This window comes from Dromiciops gliroides, chromosome 4, assembly GCF_019393635.1.
Source record: "Dromiciops gliroides isolate mDroGli1 chromosome 4, mDroGli1.pri, whole genome shotgun sequence".
Lineage (NCBI taxonomy): Eukaryota > Metazoa > Chordata > Mammalia > Microbiotheria > Microbiotheriidae > Dromiciops > Dromiciops gliroides.
In genome coordinates this window covers 209,882,688-209,891,394 of record NC_057864.1, presented here as the reverse complement: position 1 = coordinate 209,891,394, position 8,707 = coordinate 209,882,688, and the positions used below count along the sequence as shown (strand labels likewise).

At 37.8% G+C, this 8,707-nt stretch overlaps 1 long non-coding RNA gene across 1 annotated transcript; it reads right to left on the bottom strand.

Moving 5' to 3' along the window:
- Positions 1 to 2,779: 2,779 nt before the first annotated feature.
- On the bottom strand, positions 2,780 to 8,707 carry LOC122756355. The gene is made up of 4 exons (XR_006356450.1): positions 8,648 to 8,707; positions 8,317 to 8,463; positions 6,600 to 6,647; positions 2,780 to 4,763 (listed from the first exon to the last, which is right to left on the bottom strand). It is a non-coding gene; the product is annotated as an uncharacterized LOC122756355 (long non-coding RNA).

The window sequence follows — 8,707 nt, the reverse complement described above, 5'->3', positions numbered from 1 at the left end:
TGGGGCCCTGTTTGGGGGTGACAGAAGGACTGACACATATGGGAACATTCTGCATTATTCTACTCAGTTGTGACATCGTCAAACCACCTCTTTGAGATAGTGTCTCTCTTTCCTGTGGATTTCAGGGGTGCAAGACTCAGCCACTCCCCACTGGTAATTCCACATTGTAAAGGAACCGAGCCTAAGGGCAAACCTATTCCTTCCCTTCCCCCTGTTCCAGACTGTGTGGCCCTGAGAAATGGGCTTTGGGTTTTGGTCTCTTTCATTTGTTCTTTGCAGTTTCTAGGTGCAGGGAGTGGAGTCATCAATTTGGGAGTTCTAGGCCAGACATTGTATTCCAGGCCAGATGCTGTAGCCCACCCAACCTGGAAGTCCTTAGAAGCCAGGGTGAAAAGACACTAGCCCAAAGTGGGGCTTTGGATTTGAATTTGAGCTAAACTGTGAACCTAGTCCTTTCCTCCCTGGAAACTGAAGTGGTATGGGGGAGGGGGGGAGGATGGTAGGTTTATGCCCTAGAGGCATTGGAGGAAATGTTTGGGGGGGGGTTACTCTTATACCTTTGAAGTAAATGTTCCTTTGGAAAAACTAATCTAACCATTAAGTGGTTAAATGGAACTGGGGCACGTGGACTCCCAAAATTGGGGGGAAACAATTGGCAGAAGTTTGAGCTAATGGCAGAGATGAGAGACACCCCTCCCACCCAAGCCCTTAAGGGTACTAGAGCACTTTGGGGTAAAGGTTATAACTCAGAGGACGCTCAGAGAGTAAAAATCCATAGGAAATGTGTAAAAAGACTATGGAGGGGCTCAAAGGATCTTTGGATTTTGAAAGGATCGTAGAGGTAATCATAGTGCAAGAATTTCCAGTATTTCAGATCAGGGATTATTCAGTCTCTGTTTCAACACTTCAGTAATTTCATTAGGCAGCCCCTCCCCTTGCTGGACACCTCTGGCTGTTACAATGTTCTTCAGGTTGATTTGCTGTGATTTTTCAACCTTTGATCTCAAATCTGCCCCCTGGAGCAGCACAGAACTAAACTCTTCCCCTTTCTCAGTGATGGACCTATTCGAACAAAACTATTACATCCTCCTTTTTTTTTTTCTTCTCAAGATGAAACATCCTTGATTCCCTTAGTTAACAACGATGATGATGATAAATAGTATTTATATATAGCACTTTAAGATATTTTACCTTTTTTTTTTGTAATACAGCTTTAATCCTTTCTTTATAGTAAGTTCCTGAGGTAGTTCTGTATCCTCATTTCAGATGAGAAAGCAAGTTTGGAGAGATTAAAATGACGATTTGCCCATGGTCATATGACTAGTAAGTGATGGGAAGGGCCAGTTTAGGGTATGGAACAATTCTTATATTCAGATTTTCTTATTTTCAGTCCAGTGATCTTTCTACTATACATTGACACCTCTCCTGTCACATGTTTCCTAGACCCCACACTGTTGGATGCTTAGGGAAATGCCTTTGGGAAAGGAAGGTTAAGTTTGACTATGGATCTTTCAGGGGCAGGCAATGTAATTGTTTTGAAGTTTATGATCAGATATGAAAAGAGTAGGTAAATCAAAAAGGGGAGAGTCTCATAGGTGGTTCAGTTTTGTGTACATAGACAGGCTTGACTGGGGGACATGCCAGATGAAATAATGGACAAAGTGTAGGTCATACTAATGACTTACAAAGGCAATCCATGATGATAACCAATATTCCCATCCAATCATAGATTGTATGATACTAAGGGCAGGGGATGCAAATTGTTTTCAGTGCTTCCTCTTTCTGTGGGAGACTAATAATCAAGGTAAAATAAAGTATTGATAGATATAGGCTAGCTACATCAGGGGATCCTTGTAGAAAATTGAATAAGGGCAAATGCTGTGGAAGAAAAACAACTTTTTATTTGCTTGGAAGCTGGCATTGCCACAAAGCACAGTGAAGTGTCATGTTGACATAAAGATGATTCACTTGCCATGGGGCACCTGTAGAATTTAATGCAATGTGCAATCCAACACATTCAGCTTTCTAACTGTGAACTTGCTCTTCCCCCATCCAAGAAAAGCAATGGCATAATAACCATGAGAACCAGCTCAAGATGCTTTACAAAGCAGGTTATAAAGAATCTGGCCCCTTTCCACCCAGTGGGGAATTCTTTTTTTTGTTTTGTTTTGTTTGTTTTTTTTTTAATTAATAAAGTACTTTATTTTTTTCCCATTACATGTAAAAATAGTTCTCAACTTTTGTTTATACAAGCTTTACAATTTCAGATTTTTCTCCCTCCCTCCCCTCCCTCCCCCCCTCCCCTAGACAGAAGGTAATCTGATTTGGTTTTATATATATATATATATATATATATATATATATATATATATATACACATATATATACACATATATATGTATATATATACACACATAATAACATTAATCCTATTTCTGCATTAGTCATGTTATAAGAGAAAAAAATTAGAGCAATGATGAAAAACCTCAAAATTAAAAAAAAAAAACAACAGCACCAAAAACAAAAGAAATAGTATGGTTCATTCAGCATCTATACTCCACAGTTCTTTTTTTTTTTTCTTGGATTTGGAGATCCTCTTCTATTATGAGTTCCCTGGAACTCTTCTGTACCATTGCATTGGTGAGAAGAATATAGTCCATCACAGTAGGTCAACACTCAACGTTGATGATACTGTGTACAATGTTCTTCTGGTTCTGCTCATCTCACTCATCATCACCCCACGCAAGACCCTCCAGGTTTCTCTGAACTCCTCCTGCTCATAGTTTCTTACAGCACAATAGTATTCCATTGTATTCATATACCACAACTTGTCCAGCCATTCCCCAATTGATGGGCACCCAGTGGGGAATTCTTAAAGAGCTACCCATGCCTTCCGAGAGAGACAAAGCAGTAGTAAAAAGTTGGCATTTAGACCTTATAACATCTGGTAGCCATTCTCCTTTTTTTCCTGTTTTGGGGCTTCGGGGCTTTGTATTTCTTCCTGGGATAGTGTCTTCTGCTCTTGTTCAAGGGAGATGAATCATAAAATCTAAACAAAGAAGAACCTTAAAAATAATCTAGTACAGTCTCTTTATTTTACAATTCATAGATTCTAAGAATTGAGTGACCTCAGAGTTCTTGTCCAACTTATACCTAACCAAGAATCCCTTCTACATAATATATGCTGACAAGTGATCTCTTCCTCTTACTCTCTTTGTTATTGTCCTATGACAACACTACAATTCATAAATGACCTTCTGAAAATGTGGCATCTAAAACTCCAGTTGTTATCTGATCAGGACTAAATATCACAGAACTATTATTTCCTTCATTCTCAATACTATTCCACTCTGAGCTTTAAATAATAGCATTTTGGGCTGTCATGTTACCCTGTTGACTGATATTAACATTACAGACTATTAACTCCCAGATCTTTTTCATAGGCTTTTCACATGCTTTTCATCTGACACATTGAAATTTATTTCATTCCTAGAACTCAGGTACAGAACTTCCTATTCGTTTCATTCTACATTGATAAATTTATCATGTAACATAGTTGATAGAGGTGGCCCTGCCGTCAGGAGGACTTGAGTTTAAGTCCTATCTTTGACACATACCACTTACAATTCTCTAAGTTTCAGAGTATTGTTAATTTGAATTTGAATTGGTTAAATTGAAAACTTAATGGGAATTCCCTACAGTAATGAAATCTTGGATCAGTTTTTTAAAAATTCATTGTAGTAGCCTAGCAATATCTTTTTGCATCTTGACTGGGTTGTGTAGTGTGTCAGCTAGCTAATTATGTCCCCAGAAAAATTTGACATGAATGTTTTCTATGGCTTCATTCAGGCTACTGACACAAGTGCTGGCACAGGACCATTCATCCTGGAGATCTCCCTCCAAGTTGATCTTGACCTATTATTTGAAATCAGATAATTCAACCAATTTTGTGTCCATCTAATTTTACTATCATCTAACAATATGATTTTACCTGGTCCACAGAAGTAGATGACAGACCTTTCTAACACTGCAGAAACCCAGGAACACTATATGTCCAGTAAGAGTCCTTAGCCTGGAAGCCATGAACTTGGTTTTTATTAAAAAATATTTTCATAATTACATTTCAATATGATTGGTTTCCTTTGCAATCTTATATATTTCGTTTAATGCATTTACAAAACATTCTTTTGAGAAGGGGTCCATAAGCTTCACTAAACTACAGAAGAATCCACGACACACAAAAAGGTTGACTCCTTTGATATACCAGTCTAGTTCCTCTTTCAAATGGGTTCAGTCTGACTTGAACAATTATTTTTTTTTGTAAATAGTATTTTATTTTTCCAAACACATCTAAAGATATTTTTCAACATAGATTTTTTAATAAGATTTTGAGTTTCAAAATTTTCCCTCCTTTCCTCCCTCCCATCTCCTTTCCACAAGATAGCAAGCAATTTGATACAATCTGTACCTGTGCAATCACGTAAACACATTTCCACATTAGGCATGTTGTGAAAGAAGAAACAGAACAAAAGGGAAAAGTCACAAAAAACAACAAAAAAGCAAAAATAGTATGCTTTGATCTGCATTCAGACTCCATAGTTCTTTCTGTGGATGTAGAGAGCATTTTCTATCATGAGTCTTTTGGAATTGTCTTGGATCATTGTATCGCTGAGAAGAGCTAAGTCGATCACAGCTGATCATCCCACAGTGTTGTTGTTGAACCGGGTCTTTTTTTAGTTGTCATCCACATATTCATTGGTGAACTTTTAAATATAACACATGAAAATAAAATGGAAAAGATCATTCTCTCCAATGGTGTTTCTCTTTATCTCTGCACCTAAGTAAACAGTTTCTATAAGGGGAGGAGAGCATCATTTACTTATCAGGGTTGGCATGGTAAGGAGTTTGGACTTGGTACAGTATAAACATGTGTATCGTTATGCCAGCTGTTCTTTATCAGCCTTTTCTACTGTCTCTAAATTGTACTTGATTTTATTGACAGTTTTCTTGAAGATCCACCGATACGGTGAAACAATTTTCCTTCTGTTTCTTGGCAAGAAACCCCTTAATCTTGTAAATCTTAAGGGTGAAGTGGTCAGAACACATATGCCACAATGGCTAAAAAAATGGAGAGACTGGTGGAAGGGCAGGCAAAGTTTCCCAGAAAGGGCATGATCTCTTTTTGGGGTACCCAGGTGGACTTTTATTCTAGCATTTCCCTTTTTAAATGCTCACAAATCATTCCTGAAATAATTACCATGTTCTGGAGTTTTGCCAGGGAATAAAGGTCAAGCTTATTGGCTCATTTGCAGACCCCACCCCCTTCCCTATTTTGGAAAATCAGGGCAATGTTTGCCCTCCACCATTCAGGTAAGAACTCCTCTGTTGATTGGCAGTCACTGGGATATAATCTTTGTTAGTTTTTTCAGGACCCCAACACATATTCCAATCCAGATTTAGTGACCTGAATACACTGAGGACAGCTAGATGTTATCTAATCATCTCCTTTATCTTACATTTCTGCTTTCTGTTAATCATTTTTTTTCCTGTTGTTTCCAGGTCAAGGAGCATTCTACTAAGTAAAAAAAAATGAAGTAATGTTCCATTTGGTCTTCTCACTAATATCCAATAATTCTATTCCATACAACTGTGACCAGGGACCTACCCCATTTTTTAATCCTTATTTGAACCTTGGGATCTATGGCCTTCTCACTATCCCTCCACTCCTGTAGTCCCCTTCTCCCATTGGTGAATTCTTCCCAGAACCTCCATTTTGAGGAAGGTCCTGAGGTCATTTACCCATCATTTCTTTCCTGGCTCTTTTTCTGACTCTCCAGATTTCACCACTATGCTCCTGTGTCAGCAATGCCCCACCCCCTCCACATACACTTTTCAGCTTCCTTTTATGTCTTGTCCTCCTCTATTAGAATGTAAGCCCTTTATGTAAAATTAAATAGTTTTTGCACAAACAAATCCAATGCAACCAAAATTATGAGGAAAGCAGAAATTGGGGGTAAAATTTTGTAATAAGTATTTCTGATGAAGGCCTCATTTCTCAAATATATAGAGAACTGAGTTAAATTTACATAAATACAAGTCATTCCCCCATTGATAAATGCTCAAAGGATATGAACAGGCAGTTTTCAGACAAAGAAATCAAAGTTATCTATAGTCATATGAAAAATTATCTAAATTAAAGAGAAATACAAATTAAAACAACTCTGAGGTACTACCTCACACCTCTCAGAGTGGTTAATATGGCAAAAAAGGGAAAATGTTGAATGTTGGAAGGGATGTGGGAAAACTGGGACACTGTTGGTGGAGTTGTGAAGTTATACAACCATTCTGGAGAGTTATATGGAACTATACCCAAAGGGCTATAAAACTGCATTCCCTTTGATTCAGCAATACCAAAGACATCCAAAAAAGGGAAAAGGGCCGATTTGTACAAAAATATTTATAGCAGCTCTTTTTGCGGTGGCTAAGAATTGGTAATCAAAGGGATGCCCAGCAATTGGGGAATGGCTAAACGAGCTGTGGTATATGATTGTAGTAGAATATTATTGCACTATAAAAAATGACAAGCAGGAAAGACTTACATGAACTGATGCATAATGAAGTGAACAGAACCAGGAGAACATTGCACACTGTAACAACAATATTGTTAGATGAAGAACTGTGAATAATTTAGCCATTGTCAATAATGCAATGATCCAAGACCATCCCACAGGACTAATGATAAAACAAACCGTCTTCTTCTAGAGAAAGAACTGATATTGATTGAATACAGACTGAAACATGCTATTTTTTAACTTTCTTTCATTTAAAAAATTTTATTTGTCTTCTTATACAATATTACTTTTATGGAAATTTTTTATACAAATGCACATGTATAATCTATATCTGATTTTTTTGCCTACTCAGGGAGGGGCCTGGTAGAGAGGGAGGGAGGAATAGAATTTGGAACTTGCAACTTGAAATAAATTTTTTTTTTAAAAGAATGCAAGCTTTCCAACTGCCAACCTGAAACTATCCCACCATAAATACTGTGCCTCAATCTGACACAGTAGATGTATGTTATGTAAATTGTGTGTCCCCTTCCCACCCCAACTCCTACCCACCATCTGCCCTGAAGAGGTCTCCTAGTGAACACTGGAGTGCTGGATCTTGCTTGCTGGCCATGATGGTTCATGACCTTATTTAGCATCCAATTTGCATTCAGAATCTGTTCCTTGACATTTCCACCCTGGGACAGGCTTCCCACTGTTTTAAACACTAAAAATAAGTGAAATGCTTCAAAATAAAGTAATTGAGACTTTCCATCCTAGAAGAAGAGAAAGAAGAAGAAAAAGAGGAAGAGGAAGAGGAGGAGAAGCAGGAATGTAAGCTCTTTGAGAGCAGAAACTCATTTTGTTTATATTTGGATCCCCAGCATTTAGCACAGCACTTGGTGCATAATAAATTAATAAATGTTTGTGGATTGACTGACCCTCCTCTTTCTCCCAACATATCTAAAAACCAAACCAACCATCCCTTATAGCTTTCCTTGCTACTTCTCATCAGTCAATTCATTCTGTGTATTCCTTACCTTAAAATATTGTTTCCTTTTGCCAGTTTTTGCTGGTCTGTTATCTGACCTTGTATATGTGTGTGTATAAGTACATATACACATTTGCATATATGGTGATGTGTGTATACACATGCATACTCATACAATACATGTATGGGTAACACAGTGGATAGAATACTGGACTTGAAGTAAGGAAGATTTGTCTTCCTGAGTTCAAATCTGGCCTCAGATTCTTCCTAGCTGTGTAACCCTGGACAAGCCTCATAACTCTGTTTGCCTCAGTTTTCTCATCTGTCAAATGAGCTGGAGAAGGACATGACAAACTACTCCAGTATCTTTGTCAAGAAAACCCCAAATAGGATCAGTTAGACATGACTGAAACAACTGAACAACAAATATGCACACACATACACACATAGGGCCATATAAATATATAATAGAAATATATCTTTATATAACCATATATACATATATGTGCGCATATGTGTGTTTGTATCTTTTTTGACAGCTGAATCATTCAGAGTTCCCTGTGCAGCCACATTGATCTCTTTAGGCAATTCCTTTATCTCCTCATTAGAAATAACTTCTGCTTGTATCTTCAGAATTTCATTTTGGGGAGGTTCCCATTCCTCTTGATATGACTTGCCCTGCAAAATATTAGGCTATTGTATCCTTCTTATTCATTCTCTGAATACTTAGGGATATGTTCTTTTATAATCTAGGATTTACACCAGATTTATACTCACCTTTTTTCCCCCATTTCTTTCCTGAACTCTATGATGGAGTATTCACTTGCTCACAAGTTCCTCATTTTTTTCTGCTTCAGTCACCATGTCTTCCATCCTGGTCAGCATTAGGTTCAGAATAGCAGTTGCCCTTGCTGCTTCATGCACCTTTTAAAGCAAGTCACATGTATTCATGATACAGCTGTTGGCAGAGAAAGAGCTTAGGCAGATATCCAAATTGTTGAAGTTGCTCATTACTGCAATATCACCAGTCTATACCACATTTGTGATTGATTGTTTGCCAGAATACCTTTTTAATTCCTCCTGCCAAAGTGATCTGAAATACACTCACCCAAAAACACTGTTGGGGGCAGCTAGGTGGCACAGTAGATAAGGCACCGGCCCTGGATTC